This window comes from Stegostoma tigrinum, chromosome 2 (assembly GCF_030684315.1).
Source record: "Stegostoma tigrinum isolate sSteTig4 chromosome 2, sSteTig4.hap1, whole genome shotgun sequence".
NCBI classification, from domain to species: Eukaryota; Metazoa; Chordata; class Chondrichthyes; order Orectolobiformes; family Stegostomatidae; genus Stegostoma; species Stegostoma tigrinum.
In genome coordinates, this window is record NC_081355.1 from 138,660,847 (window position 1) to 138,679,635 (window position 18,789).

The following is an 18,789-nucleotide window of genomic DNA, read 5'->3' on the forward strand; positions in this document are numbered from 1 at the left end:
CAGGGATTTATCCACGTTTTATGCGTTTTAAGACATCCAGCAACACCTCCTCTGTAATATGCAGACTTTAAGATATTACTATTTATCCTCTGAATTCTCTACCCTCCATACCCTTCTCCACAGAGATGTTATTTCTTGAGATATAGATTGTAGTTACCTTAATATCAGCAGGTGGGAATAATTGGCCAGTACTTTTAAAAAGCTGGTAACACATGTAGGCCAAATAGCCTCTGTCTGTTCTCGGATTCTCTTCTTTAATTGTTTTGGGGAGAAGAGTTCTAATCTCACCCTCATTAAAATCAGTTCTTCTAAACTTCATTATTTTCAATTCAGCATAAAAATATTAATTTACTATCAGAGGCTCAAGAATGTCATGCATTTTAAAAACAAATGTAAAATGGCGAGACAATAGATATAATCACTTGTCGTAGAGATAGTAGGAACTGCCGATGCTGGAGAATCTGAGATAACACTGTATGAAGCTGGATGAACACAGCAGGCCAAACAGCATCAGAGGAGCAGGAAAGTTTGACGTTTCGAGTCGAGACCCTTCTTCAGAAATGGGGAAGGGGAAGGGGATGCTAAAATAAATAGGGAGACAGGGGGAGGCGGATAAAAGATGGATAAAGGAGTAGATAGGGTGAGAGGAGACAGACAGGTCAAAGAGGCGGGGTTGGAGCCAGTAAAGGTAAGTGTAGATGGGGAGTTAGGGAGGAGATAGATCAGTCCAGGGAAGACGGACAGGTCAAGGAGGTGGGATGAGGTTAGTGGGTCGGAGATGAGGGTGGGGCTTGAGGTGGGAGGAATGGTTAGGGAGGCAGGGACTAGCTGGGCTGGTTTCGGGATGTGGTTGGGGAGGGGAAATTTTGAAGCTTGTGAAGCCCAAATTACTTGTCATATTTGCTGGTGGTGAATTAGTCTTTTAGAGATTTTCTTAAATCTTCACAGAATAAGAGTTCATTGAGTAGATACCTTTCTGCTACATCAAAGCTTCAAATACCTGCAAAGTTGTACATGTTGTTTGTTTCTCATCTAAATATTTCAAACCATCATCGTTTGCTAGAAAAATATTTAAGAATTTTTCATCAATTTTTGATGTTCAAATTTTGAGATTTTCTTAAATTGCATGTATATTTAAGATTATTATTTTTAATCAAATGGAATATCTGAATTACTTCCATGTGACAAGAATTTTTCTTTTAAATGAAATAGCAACATTCTTTGCAAAGAACCTAATTGTTCCACAGATATTTAGTTGGCTTTGCAAGGTCATTATTTAAGATTAGCACAGATTTTTGTGCAGGTTGAAATCATAGAAAAATGTAAGACGATCAAGAAAAATCTTTTGGGCATTTAAATTGTTAACATACAAAAGGTGACATATGACATAACATCCAATAGGTTTGCCAAATGTAGAACAGACAAGATGCCCAGATATCCCAAATTGATTCTCCAGGTGCCTTGCTGCAACCCTGAAAAGGAAGCACAGTATTTGCAGCTTTTTGAATCTTTATTTTAAATCCAAAATTATTGGTTTGGTGATACTCAGCTTATAAGAAAAAATGAAAAAGTATACATACCGAGTGCAGATCCAGGTCCTTTTCATGTACTATCAAATTCACCTTAAAATGTTGGAGGATTTCTGCACTGAATTTTTTTATCTCCTCAAAAAACATTTTTGCTACAGTTTTCTTTGGAAAACGCAAATTTCCAGTGCCAATGGCAGGAAAACATATTGATTTGTAATGGCTTTTGTGCACGTATTTTAGGCATTTTTGGATGATTGTCCAAAGTAGCTGATAATGAAATTGGATTTCTTTAGATTACATAACAGGTTTCAAATTTACTCTTGCCTTTCAGAATGGTTTAGGTCTAATAACAAGATCAATATGATAGACTTTAAACAGTTACTTTGTCCTCTTTCTTAGATTTTACAAAATTGATGCAGTCTATTTTGATCTCAGTCATATGTCACAACAATTTTTTGTATCCATCTACTGTCTCTCAAAATCAAGGTAAAGCTTTATATAACATAGAACAATATAGCGCAGCACCGGCCCTACAGCCCTCGATGTTGCGCCGGCCTGTGAACTAATCTAAGCCCATCCCCCTACACTATCAAAATGTTTTAGGTCTAATCTGATGATGGTCAATGAATGGTCATGACAAACTTCCAGAAGTCAAAAACCTGCTTGTTCTCCTTGACCGCACTGGTAATTCCAAGTGACACCAAGGGGTTATCTGCATGGTTATGTCAGCAGTCCCTTCCACCGGGTGACAATGCCACCAACGCAATTTCTGAGATCAAATCCTACTTACTGTGGGGAACCCTACACCTTCAGAGGGAAAGATCCTGCTGCCAAGCACTGCCAGCCAAATGTAGTGGGTCTTTTTTTTCAATTCAGTCATGGGATGTAAATGGTGTTGCCATCTATTACCCATCACTGAATGCCCAAAAGACAGTTAAAAGTCAAAGTTGCTGTGGGTCCGGAGTCACACGTAGGCCAGGCCAGGTAAGGACACCAGTTTCCCTCCCTGAAGGACATTTGCGAACTAGATGGATTTTCTTTCCAACTATTGGCAAATGGTCATCCTTAGACTTTCAATTCCAAAATTTTATTTGTTTAAAATTCCAACAACTACCATGGCAGGATTTGAACTCAGGTCCCCAGAACATTATCTGGGTCTCTGGATTAATAGTTGAAGCAATAATACCATTAGGCTATCACTTCCCTCTAGGTTTGAGATGAGTAGCAGCACTGCAAGCCCAGTGGAGAGGTAAATGGGACAGTCTCACTGGGACCAATCAGGCAAATCAAGAGAGGGTGTGATGTTGGATGTGGAGGCTAAGGATACGCCTTGAGGGTGGTTCACATGATATTGGAACAAAAGGCCCCACCCAGAACCTGCAAGTAAACTGCCAGGGAATACAAAAATTCCAGCTTTAGGACCTCAGTTGCCTGAGGGGCAGGAAGACTAAGTGAAACAGTCAGGAAGGGGAGGCAACAAGGCACGTATTTGGGTGCCTTACGTATGATTTAATGACCCCTGCAATTTCCAGCCTGGTCCCTGGGAAGGAATTAAATCCCGTCTCCATTTTCCTTCCTTCTTTTATCTTTAAAGCAACAGAAGACAAAAAAAATCATTAATTATCTGCAGCATATATCTCATCAAAACTATTGGTTTCATGATAGGAGAGATTAAGTAAAAGAAATAGATTTTGCAGTATATAGTATCCTATTCCCAAAAAAGTTGGAGAATTTTGTATTGACCTCATGTCATCCAATGTGATTTGTCTCATCCCAGTGTCCTACAGTGAAGAGATGGTGCACTTCATCAACATATTCAAAATCAGGCTTCCCCGGGCAACTTAAATCTTGTAGGTCCTAGGCAAGTTTCCTATCTCCACAAGCTAAAAAGGCATCTTTTTCCAGCATTTTTTGTGAGCCGGGAAGAGTGGGATTACTCAACCTATTCCCTCTAGGAAGCCTTCAGCCTCCCTTCCTAAGACCGCCCCTTTCCCAAGCTCTGAATGTTTTGGTTCCTGATTGTTAAGGACTAGCCGCAGTTTGGTACAGGCCACCATAGGAAGAAAGAATTGACTGAATATAAGAAACAAATTAAATTTACGGAGGCTAGCATAAATATAAACTGAGGAAAATGAAAGATTTAAGTGGAGAAATCAATCATCAGTCAGTCAACAGTCAGCTCTTTTGGGTTAAACATTTACAAATAAAACTCCCATAAATCAAAGCAAAGAAGAAACTGCTGGTAGAAAACAATTTCAATAGGTAAACTTATTTCCTTAGCTTGACAAGTTTCATCTGCACTCCACTGACAACAAACTATGTTGTATGCTTCCTGGCAATGCAATTCACAATTTGTGGTCTGAACAGGTAAAACACCCCCAGCTTGAAATGTTTTTGAGCCTTTGGCATTGTTGGTGTTTATCTGCATTTTGGGTCCAGCCTGTTTTAGAATTGCTCTTGTCATGGGTCCTATTGAAAGATCCATACTCTCAGGCTCTGTGTTCACAATGGCATCATGCTGAAGATTTTTAAAATAGAAGTGTAATTGTATCTTAATGTTGAAGAGAGAGATCAGTTACACTAATTCAAAGTTATTTGAAAATGTACATATTTGCACACCAGTGAGATTGAATCTCACCAATACATTATATACTCTGAAATGAAAATTAAGATCTGCACTCAACCACCATTAATTGCTACAAAACAATAAATTCCTTCAAGATTATTCAATGCACAATTAGAAATTAGAGTCACAGTTCAAAGTCAAAATACCATTTCAACGCTGAGCATTATGCACAATCTAGCAGAATTAAGGGGACCACGGTGACAAATGAATATACTCTACCATAGACTCCATTCCATCTATTTTAATCTCATTGGCATATACAAGCTTATGGCCATTATGATTCAGTTGTCATTTACAAAGAATGGGCAAGATGAGAGTAAAACGGGCTTGTTGCCCTAATTTGGGGTTTAGGCTGACCCTAAGCAGATTCATTTACAGGCCATTCAGTCAGCTTGCAAATGGTAGTAAGTGACAACTGCTAGTTGGTAGCAGGGCAAGATTACATGGGCACACACCAGAAGCTGCTCTCTAAAAGCATTCACAAAAACAAACAGGTGCATCACAGGTTAAAAAGCGTCAGGAGGGTTTTAGGAGTGCAAGTGGGGAGGTGGTGAGGGAAGTCTAGGAGAGGGTAGGCCCTGTACTAACATGCCCAATTTCCTACCTTTAGCCTTCAATTGGTCACTATTTATTTTACCTTTTGTTCTCCAATGTTTCCTTTCATCAGAACAACCTCTAATCCTTCACATGTTAGGAACGTGTCAACTGATTTGACTGGGTTTATTTCAGGTATAGTAGCATCAGGCTCCACTTTCAATATGAGATGCAGTTTGCTGGCTTTTTCCTAGAACTCTCGGCCTGCACTGGCAAGTGAGCTTTTTATCTCCTGTTTGAAGGCCAACTTCATCACGGTATGCTTTAAAAGTTTAAATTAAGGCCCTATTACCTCCTTAACAATTTTCTTCATTGATTTAATGGAGGCATCAGTACTCACAAGCCTGATGTCAGTCAGCCGTGCATCAGATTTAAGTTTCTCACAATATTCTTTGATGGCTTTCACCGTAAGCCATAAGACCGGAGACTCTCCTGAGCTCAGCACCAGAATTGCAATTGATGTGAAAAGTTGATCATTAGAAGTATACAGAGCTGTCAAAATGCTTAAAAGCTGTTTCTGTGCCCCTAGCCTGTCAAACTTTGTTTGATATGCATGGAGGACTGCACTGCATTGTAATTTCCCAGAGCTAGTTGAAATCACAGCACCATCTTTTATGAGATAACACTGTGTGAGGCTGGATGAACACAGCAGGCCTAGCAGCATCAGAGGAGCAGGAAAGCTTGACATTTCGGGTTGGGACCCTTCTTCAGAAATGGGGAAGGGGATTCTGAAATAAATAGGGAGACGGGGGAGGTGGATAGAAGATGGATAAAGGAGAAGATAGGGTGAGAGGAGACAGACAGGTCAAAGAGGCGGGGTTAGAGCCAGTGAAGGTGAATGTAGGTGGGGTTTGGGGGGATAGGTCAGTCCAGGGGGGACGGACAGGTCAGCGGGGTGGGTTGAGGTTGGTGGAAAGGGGATGGGGATGGGGATGGGGGTGGGGCTTGAGGTGGGAGGAATGGTTAGGGAGGCAGAGACTAGCTGGGCTGGTTTTGGCATGTGGTTCGCAGGCTTGGGGACCGTTTTGCGGAAGACCTACGCTCTGTTTGCAACAAACAACTACACCTCCCAGTCGCGAGCCATTTCAATTCCCCCCCACACCTTGGACAACATGTCCATCCTGGGCCTCCTGCAGTGCCACAATGATGCCACCCAAAAGATGTAGGAACAGCATCTCATATTTCGCTTATGAACTCTGCAGCCCAAGGGTATCAATGTGGATTTCACAAGCTTCAAAATATCTCCTCCCCCCCACCGCATCCCAAAACCAGGCCAGTTAGTCCCCGCCTCCCTAACCATTCCTCCCACCTCAAGCCCCACCCACATCCCCTACCCACCAACCTCATCCCGCCCCCCCCTGACTTGTCCGTACTCCCTGGATTGACCTATCCACCCCCAACTCCCCACCTACATTCACCTTCACTGGCTCTAACCCTGCCTCTTGGACCTGTCTGTCTCCTCTCACCCTATCTACTCCTTTATCCGCCTCCCCCTGTCTCCCTATTTATTTTAGCATCCCATTCCCCTCCCCCATTTCTGAAGAACGGTCCCGACCTGAAATATCAAGCTTTCCTGCTCCTCTGATGCTGCTTAGCCTGATGTGTTCATCCAGCTCCACACAGTGTTATCTCAGATTCTCCAGCATTGGCAGTTCCTACTATATCTGTGACCATCTTTTATGATATGTCTTTTATTTCTCAGTCTATTGATTTGACCTCGAAATTCAGGACCACCAGCCTCTATTAAGGTCTTTGAAAATCCAGTGGAAAATTCCATCATCTCACCTATCAAGTGTACATCTACTTCATGAATTGCTAAATTATGTTTAACGGTTAATATCTGAAATTTGTTCAGAAACATGACTGTTGTTATAATTTCCAGTTTTTCAGGGACGGCATGATTTGTTTGTTGTGCTTCTTGATTCTCTGGTATGGATTGTCCAGTTTCTTTAGCAGGTCTTTGTTTTTGGAAAAATCCTGAACAGCACCAGGTTTATACAGAGATAATGGGAACTGCAGATGCTGGAGAATCCAAGATAACAAAGTGTGGAGCTGGTGAACACAGCAAGCCAAGCAGCATCTTAGGAGCACAAAAGCTGACGTTTCTGGCCTAGACCCTTTTCTGATGAAGGGTCTAGGCCTGAGACATCAGCTTTTGTGCGCCTGAGATGCTGCTTGGCCTGCTGTGTTCATTCAGCTCCACACTTTGTTAACCAGCTTTGTACAGTTGTTTTTCTTTCAATTTAACTTGTTTCAACACATCCACTATTAATGCTTCTGTTTGTGTTGCATTTTTCACAATCACTCTAATCTGTAGTCCCAATAATTGTTCATTAGTCACATAATTTATATTTATACCTGACAATATTTCTGAAAGCCTCTGGATATACTCTAGGACACACAGTGATGATACTTCAATAAAACTATCCTTCATGCAGTTCTCATTCATGTACTTTTCAATATGTATTTTTACTTTTTTGGCAACAGCCCTGTACCCAACAAGAATGACACAGATGGGCCTGAACCAGCCTTTGATTCCAGATGGTGCTGCAGTAAGTAGTTTTCTGTCATATCTTTTAATTCCAAATGTTTTCTTTTCACAGTTGTCGTGGCTTTCTCTACGAAAAGCCTGAAATTATTTGCAGTGTCTATGTCAAAGTTTTCTGAGATTGGCACTGTTAGTTCTACAAAAGTCGTTGTAAGCTTTTCTTCAGCTTCTCGTTGGCCGCTTTCTGATGCAGCATGCAAAATGCCTTTATCTTCTGCATCAACGTACGAATATGCTGCATTAATTCCTGAATCCAGAAACATTTTTGTAAGGAAATCTTCGGTGTTTAATTGTGTCAAAAATACTCTTAAATGTCTTGATAAGTGGATGATCTTGCTGGTTATTTGGTTTCCTTTGGAAATAGTTTCAGTTGAACTTTTAAAATATCTTTTTCTGCCCCTGTAATTTTCACTACATTTTGTGAAGTATCGAAATAAAACTGAACATGAGGAAACGCTTTGTCTAGATCCTGATTCTTCAAAATCAAAACATGACACTTATTTTTAAAGTGACATTCCTGTTTCAAAACTGCTTGCAAGTTCAGTTTCATCATCTTCATTTTTCTGGGTCAGTGAGTCAGAGTCTGGTGATCTCCCTCCAAGTTCAGTCTCCCAATCCCACATAGCTTGCTTCTACTTCCTTCGTAAAATAACAAAATGCCTGGGCACACCCATTGTTTCTGCCTGCTCCTGCCCCACAGAACTCATCTCCTCCTATCTCAACTGGATTTTCTCTGCTCTTGTCCGATTGCTTCTCACTTAATCCACTACTCCAGATGCTTCATTTCAGTTTCAGAATTTCCAGTTTGCAGGCTCCAGCTACCTCCTCTTTACCATGGACATGCAATCCTTTCACATGACAATTCCCCACCTCAGCATTCCACATTTCTTCCTGGAAAATGTGGCCTGAACCATTCCTGTCATCACCACTTGGCCAAGCTTGTCCTCACACCGATCAACTTCTAACTCCTCTCGCTTTCTTCAGGTCAAAAGGGTGGCCGTGGTTACCCACATGGGCCCAAGCTATGCCTGTATCTTGGTCAGACACATAGAACATTCTTGTTCCAGTTCAACTCTAGTACCCATCCACAACACTTTCTCCAATATATGGACATCGATACTGCTTCCATCTCTTGTCCAGAATTGGAAAGTTTATCAATTTAGTTTTCAATTTTCATCCCGCTCTTACCTTCAACTAGTCCATCTCACCACTTCTTTCCCTTCCTCAACAGCTGTTTCTATTTTTGGGGATAGGCTGCCCACCAACATCCACTACAAGCCAATCAATCAATTTCCACAGTTACCTTGACATCCAGTAAAGACTCCATTCCATTGTCCTAGTTACTCTGTTTCCACTGCATCTGTTCTGATGATGCCAACTTTGACAAGGGGGTCTCTGAAATGTCCACCTCTTTCCTCAACTGTGGATTCTCCAGCACCATAGTTGAGACAGCCCTCAGCTGGGTCTGACACATCTCCCACATGTAAGCCCGCACCCCCCTTACCTCTTCCCTCCTTCAAATAGTGATAGGATCCCCCTTGTCTTTACCTATCATCCCACCAGCATCCACATCCAGATGATCATTAGCCACTGTTTCCACCACCTCCAGCAAGATGCCACGACCAGACACATTCCCCTCCTTTCACTTGACTAGCTTCCGCAAGGACTGATTCCTCTGGGACACCCTGGTCCACTCCTCCTTCACTCACAACACACCCCAACAGCCCCACGACACCTTCCCCACAATCTCAGGAGGTGTAACACCTGTCATTTATTTCCTCCTTCCTCACTATCCAAAGGCCCGCACCTGCACTTCATTCAATCTAGTTTAGTTTTCGGCAGTCACTGCTCACAATGTGATCCCTTCTATATTGGGGAAACAAAGCAGAGATTGGCTGCCTGCTTTGCAGATAATCTACGCTGTGACCACAAAAAGACAGAGCTTTCAGTTACCTGCCACTTCAACACAACAGCCTGTTCCCTGGCCAACATTTCTGCTTTGCCAGGTTGATTACTACTGTCCATCAATCTGCTACCTTACACTTACTCACTCTGCTACCGCAGACACCAAGGCTCATGATCTACCAATCTGAATATCTTCCCACAGTTGTCCTCACCCACTGAACCGCCACACTACTGACCCTGCACCTATGCCATTTACTCACTCAGTTGGAACACTTCATCACCTGTCCCCCCTGTACATGAGCACTAACAGCTGTGCTAGCCAATTTTAACTCTCTCAATCCATCCTTTTGCCTCTTTCTAGAAAAAAAGACCCACTGTGGAATGGAGAGAGCCAGAACAGGTAATGGGTTGCACAACATTCATCTCTTAACCCTGACAAGGAGAAGATCCTGGCTATGGATTGTGAGAATTGCAACCATTCATATGATGATGCCAAAATATCACCATCCCAGAAACCAAGTAAGGTGCACTGTGCATTGCTGTGTTACTGTCCCATTACCATGGACAATGTACTCTTAACATGCTCAATTTTCTACTCTGTGTTTGTGACATATTTTCTCTTGTCTCCTTTGGCTTCTGTATAGCCTTAGCAAAGACTGAGAGATTGGATATTTTTACTTGATTAAAGTTGGGAGCATATGTTGGTGAACACATCACTGCCACATCTCCAAAGTGACCAAGGAAGAAACACCCTTTATCTTTGGCTGTTGGATGATGGCTGAAAACATGCACTTGCTCTGCTCCAGGCAGGAGAGGACCTCACGTGTTGACAATTCAGAACTTCATTCAAATGCCCAGTCAGACACTGGAGCAGCAGACAATTTTGTCACAGGCACGGGGGAAAATCGGAATCAAAACTGAAGGACTCCACTATGCTGCTTCTGGCATGGAGATGTCTATCTGCCTCCATGGATAGGTTGGCAACTGCCATGGGGAGTCAGGACCACCACTGTGTCTGTTGGATTTATGCACTGACTTCCATTCCATCAATCTAACCACTGGCACTCAGCAACAACAGCAAGGCATAGAACATAGAACAATACAGCGCAGAACAGGCCCTTCAGCCCTCGATGTTGCACTGACCTGTGAACTAATCTAAGCCCCTCCCCCTACACTATCCCATCATTATCCATATGCTTATCCAAGGCAACATGGGAACAATGGGCTTTGACCCCACTCCAGGCATCCGTTCCTCACAATGAGACAGAACTGTGCAAGTAAGCACCCAGACAGAGCAGGGCCACATACAGGCCTTGCAGAACACTGCGCTCAGACTCTAGATGCATCCACATCTTCCATCTCCACCCAGCCTGCCATGTTTACTCTTGTGGGAGTTCAAGCCAAGGAGGGTGCCTGTGTCTCTGGGCAATTCACATTTAGCATGCCTGATCCCCCCAACCACAAATGCCCCTGGGGTCATCTGACCAAAACTCTAAGGCTAATGGATTTCATCGTACAGCGGGCTCCATCTGTCATAGCTGCAGACCCCAGGGCTGTACAGGCTGTAGATGAAGGGAAAGGGAGAAGATGATGACCTTCTGATGGCATACAGATAGCACAAGCACATTTCATCATCGATACTGCTCATATTTGTAAAAATATATGTTCACTTTTCATCATCAGCTGTGAGCAAATGTCTGTTCAGCAGGAGCTATCAGATTAGAGGTATGGAGCGTCAAACATCTTTAGGACTATACAAGGTGTTATAGTCCAAGGTATGAAACAAGTACATGTGCATTCTGAGTACTTGGAAGGTAATTACAAGTTTGACGACAAGCATGACACTTTCCAGGTCACAATTCATTGCTTGTGCATCACAACCATTAAATGGCGTTAATTCCCATGTTGCATGATGTGGTCAAGAGTGCTTGAGGCCAAGATTTATAGTTGACACAGTAGGTTAATGTCCAAGGATCACATACAGAGTGTGGAGCTTTCAGATATCTTTCAGTAGAGTTTGGATGTCCGAGCAATGCTGCTGCCCTTGGAAGTACCTCACATCGCTCAAAAATAAAGCCCGCTCAGAAGAAAATATTTACTACGTCCACAAACATGTGGTGGCAGCCATTTTCAGTTCCATTCCACATTTGCAATATGCATCATGATGGAAAAAACACAGGGGCTGCCCTTCAGATGCTGAATCTCAGGCTTAGCTTCTTATCCTTGGTGAACACCCAAATGTACACACTAACCATTGACCGTGACCATCCCAAGCTGTCAGCTAACTGTGACTAAACTCCTGGGCTGATATTGGAGGCTGCTCTGGACTTATTTATGGATCTCTATGACTGAACAGTATTTCCTTTGACTTGACTGAGAACTCCTTAGACTCTGAGACATGGCCATTTGCTTGAAATACATAGTGTGTTTGTCATGTATACCTACATCCCAGGATTACAAAAAAAGTTACCTCACAGTTACTACATTGAATTGCATTTGGCACTTGTCTACACATTGTATTAACCTGTCATTATACCTTCTTGACATTTTTAGAGCCCCCGTGACTGAATGCTAATCATAATATTATAGGGTCATCAACATATTTCAAATTGTATTCCCTGTTCCCAGGACCAAATCTATATTTTCATACATTGAGAATATTCACCTTCTGGGTTTGGAAAAATTATTATTGCAGACTGTGTAGATTTATCTATTTGAACCTCCAGATGTTTATCATGTTTTAAAAGGCGTTCAAAATACAAAGAGAGATAATCCTCTGCTATCAACTCAGGGAATGGAGTAACGCGGATACATCGTGTTCTTGGCAAATGCTTAGCAACCAGTTGCAGGCCACAAAATGCTTTGTTGTTTAAAGAATGGAGGGCTTTGTTCAAACCTAAGTGCAAGAAAAGAGAAATTTGTAATAAAAATCATTTAAAATTTGTCATTAACATTGTTACTTAATGATATACATGAAAAACAAACCAAACTAATTTTGATCACATAATTGCAAACCCAGAATTCCTTGTTGTGAAAAAGTGCTCTAAAAACAGGATAAAACATCATATTGAGACAAATTGATTCAATGGTTCCTTGACCAATGCGTTCTCTCTCTCACTTGTTTTCATGTACTACAAGTGTCACATTTTGTCTGTCTGCCACTCCCAAAAGACATGATGCACTACTGGCCTCTGGGAATGGATATCTTGGAACCCCCGTTAGGACATGCCTTCTTCAAAGGCCACAGGACATAGGAGCTGAAGTTGGCCATTAAGTTTGCCACATCACTCAATGGGATCACAGCTGATCTGATTATCCTCCTACTCTCCTGCATTTCCCTACAATCCTTCATTCCCTTACATGACTAAACATCTGTGTATCTCAGCCATAAAACAATAGCACTCTGCAGTAAAGAATTCCACAATTTCACTATCCTCAGAGAGAAGAAATATGCAACACCTTATTCCGGCCTTAAACTCTCCCACAAGGGGAAAACAACCTTCTTCAACCTAACCTACCCTGTGAAGTTACCCAAGAATCTTGTACGTTTCAATAAGGTCACCTCTCATTCTTCTAAATTCCAAGAAGAGTACAGGCCTACTCAACCTCTCCTCATAAAACTGGCCATCCATATCTGGTATCAGCATTGTGAAATCTCTCTGGTGGCCAAACTTATTCACTGTATTCCAGCTGTGATCTGACTAATATCTTGTCTAGTTTTAATCAAAACCTCCCTACTTTTATATTCCAATTCCTTTGAAACAAAAGCCAACATTCAATTTGCCTTCCCTATTACCCATTTAACTTAGATGCTGGCTTTTGTGATTCATGCACAAAATCACCCTACTCTGTAGCTTTCTGCAACTTTCTCCACTTAAATAACATTCAGCTCCTCTTCTTCCTTCCATATCACATTACTTCACAATTCCCTACATTATGTTCCATCTTCCAAGTTTTTGCCCACACACTTACCCAGTTTATTTCCCTCTGCAAAACTTTGTCATCCACACCACTTGCGGTTTCACATTGTTGTATCATCTGTAAATTTGGTTATAGTACATTCACTTCCCTCATCCAAATCATGAAAGTATATTTTAATTAATGTGGCCCCAACACTGATACCTACATACCATTACTTACAGGTGGATATCCTGAAAATCAACATCTTCTCACAACTCCGTCTTCTATTAATTAGCCAATCCTCTATCCATGCTAAAATGCTATCTCCAAAACCATGGGTCCTACAGACAGAATTTCCCCTTCATAAAGCTATGCTAACTCTGATTATTTAATAGACTCTAATATTTTCCCATTCAGAGGCAGCTAACTATAGTTACCTGACTTTTGCCCCTGGCAGTTTTCCAATCCTTGGGGCTTTTCCAGAATCTAAGATTTCTTGGAAGATTACTTCCAGTGCATTCCACTATCTCTGTAGCTACTTAAATCTCAAAGGATGCATCCTGGAAAGACAGAGAGATTTGTTGGTCTTTAGCCCTATTAACATCCCTAGCACTTCTTTTCTCATTATAGGTATTGTATTTCCTCTCCTCCTGACCCTTGGGTATTTACCAATGTTGTAATCTTGTTAGTGTCTTCTATTGGGAAGACTGATGCAAAGTATTTGTTCAACTATTCTACCATTTCCTAACTCCCATTATTATTCCTGCAACCTCATTCTCTCAAGGGACCTATGTTCCTTTTGGTTTCTCTCAAATATAGAAAGCAGCTCTTGTTCCCCATCTTGATGTTACTTGTAATTTTAGCCGGAACTTTTTTTTTCAGATTATTAAACTTGTCATGAAGGGTCTAGGCCCGAAACATCAGCTTTTGTGCTCTTAAGATGCTGCTTGGCCTGCTGTGTTCATCCATCTCTACACTTTGTTATCTCGGATTCTCCAGCATCTGCAGTTCCTATTATCTCTCATTTCCTAATAGTCTGACTTGCCGCTAACTTTGCCATATATTTCATCAATTTTGATGGTTAACCATGGTTGGCTCATCCCCTTCCAAAAATCCTTATTCCTGAATGAAATATGTCTTTGCGATATGCAATGAACTATGTTCTTACCACATTTGCAGCCAAACCCCATTCCCAATTTGCTCTGGTCACTTCCACTCTCATTCCTTCGTAATTACAAGTATTTAAGTTTGGCAACCCAAGCTCCTCCTTCTCAAACTGAATGCTAAATTATACTATATAACGATTTACAGTTTGAGGGAATATTTTAATCCAACATCTTAATTAAACCTGCCTCATTACACATCACCAGATCTCTGGTTGGATCCATGGCATATTGTTCTGGGAATCTTTCCCAGACATACTCTAAATTCTTCATGGCTTTGAACGCCAATCTGACTATCCCAATCTACATGAAGATTAAAGTCACCCATTACACCCTGTTACATGCTGTACTAATTTATTCTTTGTCCATTGTAGCACTTTAAAATTTCATACCTCCACCCATAAGAAATCTGCATCTTCAAATTCAAGACCTTTCTTGCTTTGTATTTATGCCATTCTATAACAATGCTACCCCCATTTCTTTCTTGCCTGTCTTTTTGAAAAGTCACAAGAACCTGAAAATTTAGTTCCCAGCTTTGATACCCTTGTTATACTTTGTGTAATGGCTTTAAGATCATGCCTATTAACCTGCATTTCTGTAGTTGATTAATCTATTTTGTTCTGAATACTACATGCATTCAAGAAAAGAGCCACTAGTTTTGCCTGTTTGCCATTTACTGCCCCGCCCAGACACTATTTACAGCCTTTTTTCCCCTATTTGTGTACTCTGTCCCTTCCTCTATTACTCTAGTTACATTATCCAATAGCTGCTCTAGAAGCCAGCCATATCTTCTTGTACATGAGGTAGTGCCATGTTGTTGATGGCTAACATGCTGGTTTTGATTTTACCTGGTGCCTTGGGAATGGGTAGGGAGGTGGGGGGGCAGTAAAACAACAGGTATAGCTGCTGGCCTACCAAATGGCTCTGTAAGGTGGAGGAACCCCCTATTCAGACAATGGTAACCCATGTTGCAATAGTACAAACCACTATCTTCCTCAACAACTCTCATAGGCCTGTTATCAATCCAGGTAAGTCCAAACTCAAGTTACACATCTAGCAGAATTGGAGCTGTGGTGCATTCTTTGTCAGGATGCCGGCCTCACACTGGTCATTGCTCACAGTGGGGCTACAAAGGCTGCTGAGTTTCTACCTTATAAATAGCCAATAGCTCTTGGCAGAAGGTAACCATTCTTAGAAGGGATGACAGCCTAAACGATTATGACACAGGGCCCTGCTGACACTCCAAGCTGTCCCTTGCTTTCACGGAAATCAACAGAAATTATCCGCCTGAACTATCTTCTGACCACTTTGCTTTTTTCCCCCCTCTGTATTGTTTTATCTCTCCATCCAATAATACTCACCAATTATCCACCTCTTTCACCAATTACTTTGGCCAAGCTGCTCCTTCCATTTTCTGCTTTACTATAACCTTTGCTTCCAAAAAAAACTTTTAAATTCACTTTTAAATATGCTGACTGGTTGATTTTTGAGAACATTCTCCTAATTCCATGGGCCTCTCTGCCCAACACTTCCTTTACAGTTGCAAAGCATTTTAATGGCATGAGACAAGAATATTTTCATTATATAATTAGACTGTGCATAGTCATTTATTGACTTAAACCTTACCTACGTTATACATAAACTCCACAATGTAACCTGAAGTTTCATTGGTGTAAAAAGCCCGGAAAGAGCTGGTACCACTGTAGCACTCAATATAAAGACTGAAGTGTTCATGATCAAATTTCTCAGTTTCCAGTTTAATACAAATTCGACATGAGTCGTTCAGATCATTTTGCTCAATACTTTCATCCTGTGTTATACTGGGTGAAACTACTACCGGGTTGAAAAGAAAACAGCAACAGTCAAAACAAAACATTGAAGGCAAGATATTCCAAATATATACTCCTGGTATGTAACCTGTGTGGAAGGAGGTTCGTGGAATTTTCTGCCCCAATTCTGCTGTATAAACCAACTGCACTGATAACAGCAGCCTATCTTGTCTTAAACATGTCTCTAAAAATTCAAGCAAGTAAGAATATCATAGTTGTAGGTATCAGGGTCTTCAAGATGCTGCTAAAGGGGCATTTAATGTCACATCTTCCATTCCTTGGGACCAGAAATTGTCTGGTGTCATTTCTTTTTACAGGTATGAAATAGACACCAAAACATTCAATACACTCATCGGACATAGAACAATACAGCACAGAACAGGCACTTCGGCCCTCGATGTTGTGCCGACCTGTGAACTAATCTAAGCCCCTCCCCCTACACTATCCCATCATCATCCATATGCTTATCCAGGGACTGTTTAAATGCCCCTAATGTGGCTGAGTTCTGGCAGTGATGACAGTAAAAGAACCATTCAGAGTTTATCATTGACAAAAAGGTAGGCCTTTGCACTTGTAGATAAGAGGCTTTACGTTTGCTTGAAGATCAGAGATAATGGGAACTGCAGATGCTGGAGAATCCAAGTTAAAGTGTGGGGCTGGATGAAAACAGCAGGCCAAGCAGCATCTTTGGAGCACAAAAGCTGATGTTTTGGGCCTAGACCCTTTGTCAGAAAAGGGTCTAGGCGTGAAACGTCAGCTTTTGTGCTCCAATGATGCTGCTTGGCCTGCTGTGTTCATCCAGCCTCACATTTTATTATCTTTGTGATCTTATGTTTGCTTGAAACTTCCTTCATAAATTTAGCCTGTCTGAATGATGACAGTGTTGGGCTGGCTGCTTTGGGGAGAAAGTGATCTTGCATTCAACTTCACTAATGGTCCTCAACAGACCATCGGGGACCACCACCAAAAGAGTACATTTGTGCAACAAGGTTAAGGGCATGTGAATACATTTCCTTCCTCTTCACAACAGCCATCCATCCCTTCCTGTCCTCCACCCATTCCGCTTGATATCCTTTTCTCTCCTCCCAATTGTTTCCCATCTTATCCCTATTGCCACCTTTCCGATATGTTTTCTTTCACTATTTCTCCACTTGTTTCTAGCATCTTTTTCTCTTTAGGTGGTTGAGAACTACAACCTTGCAAATGCCTGCCAAAAATAAAAGAATATTACATAGACTGTATATTAAACTAGAAGTTTGATGGGATATCAGAAAAGCTGGGGTAAGATCAAAAGGGCACAGAAGAGAGATTGGATCCCTTGATGTGGAGAAGGAGATCAAAAGCTTGTGGAGCGAGATTGAACAAGCTGAAGATGTGAATAGTAGGGTTATGGGGAAATCCAAAGGATGGGCATGTCCAATACAGGGGATGGGTGAAAATGTAACCAGGGTTCAGGAACTAATTGGACATGTGTTTACTTATAGAATCCCTGCAGTGTGGAAACAGGCCCTTCGGCTCAACAAGGGCATCCCTCCCAGACCCATCCCCCTAGTCTACACATTCCTGAACACAATGGGCAATTTAGCATGGCCGATCACACCTAGCCAGCACATCTTTGGACTGTGGGAGAAAACTGGAGCACCCAGAGGAAATCCACGCAGACATGGGGAGAATGTGCAAACTCCACGCAGACAGTCACCTGAGGGCGAACTTGAACCTGGGCCCTGGTGCTGTGAGACAGCAATACTAACCACTGAGCCACTGTGACACCCGCTTATTTGGCTCTTGGGTACTGCATTCCTCGCCTTCTTTAACTAATGGTCAAGTAAAGGGAATCAATGGCATAGTGGTATTATCACTAGATATTAATCCAGGCATTTAAGTACTATTCTGAGGGGAACCAGGTTTGAATGCAGATTCAATAAAACTGTGGAATTACTAGTCTAATAATTGTCAGTGGAAAACCCCATCTTATTCCCTAATGTTTTTAGGGAAGGAAGCTGCCATCCTTACTTGGTCTGGATGTGTCGCTCCAGACCTAGTAATGTGGTTGATGCTTAATTTCCCATGGGGCAATAAATGTTGGCCTAGCCAGTGGATGGATAAAAATCCAGCCAGTCCAGGTTAAGTTTCAAATAATTGTTAATTTTGAGGCTTGCTAGTTGATTATAACATTTTGCAACTAATGTGCCTCCTCTGGATGGGATGATTGCTCATCCAACATTTCTTAGAAATAGAAATGGATGAGTTTCACAATTTTAGCACATCACCTGAAACAAATCCACCCAGTTTTAATAGTTTAAATTTGTTCTTTTTTGCATCTGGTAACATTGTATTGTTGCAACTTCAGAAATAATGTTTTTCTTTGCCTGACTAACATTATCTTTCAAAGTGTAGTATTAATGACCAACAGTTGCTTCATCAATGACCTCCCCACTATCATAAGGTCAGAACTGGGGATGCTTGCCGATAATCACAATATTCAGCACAATTTTGATTCTTCAGATATGAAGCTGTCCATGTTCAAACACAACAAGATCTGGACAATATTTAGGGTTGGGCTGACAAGTGGCAAGTAATATTCACACCATATAAATGCAATGGGTGGAAGGCAGGAGTGAGAAGATTTTGAAATTGGTTTTGAAACAATGATACCACATGCAGACTGGAGGAACAACACCTCATATTCCACGTT

The 18,789-nt window shown here is 41.6% G+C and overlaps 1 pseudogene; it reads right to left on the bottom strand.

The window, feature by feature from the left end:
• The window catches only part of LOC132206650 (protein mono-ADP-ribosyltransferase PARP14-like), a 44,584-nt pseudogene that overhangs the window by 24,349 nt on the left and 1,446 nt on the right, over positions 1–18,789 (bottom strand).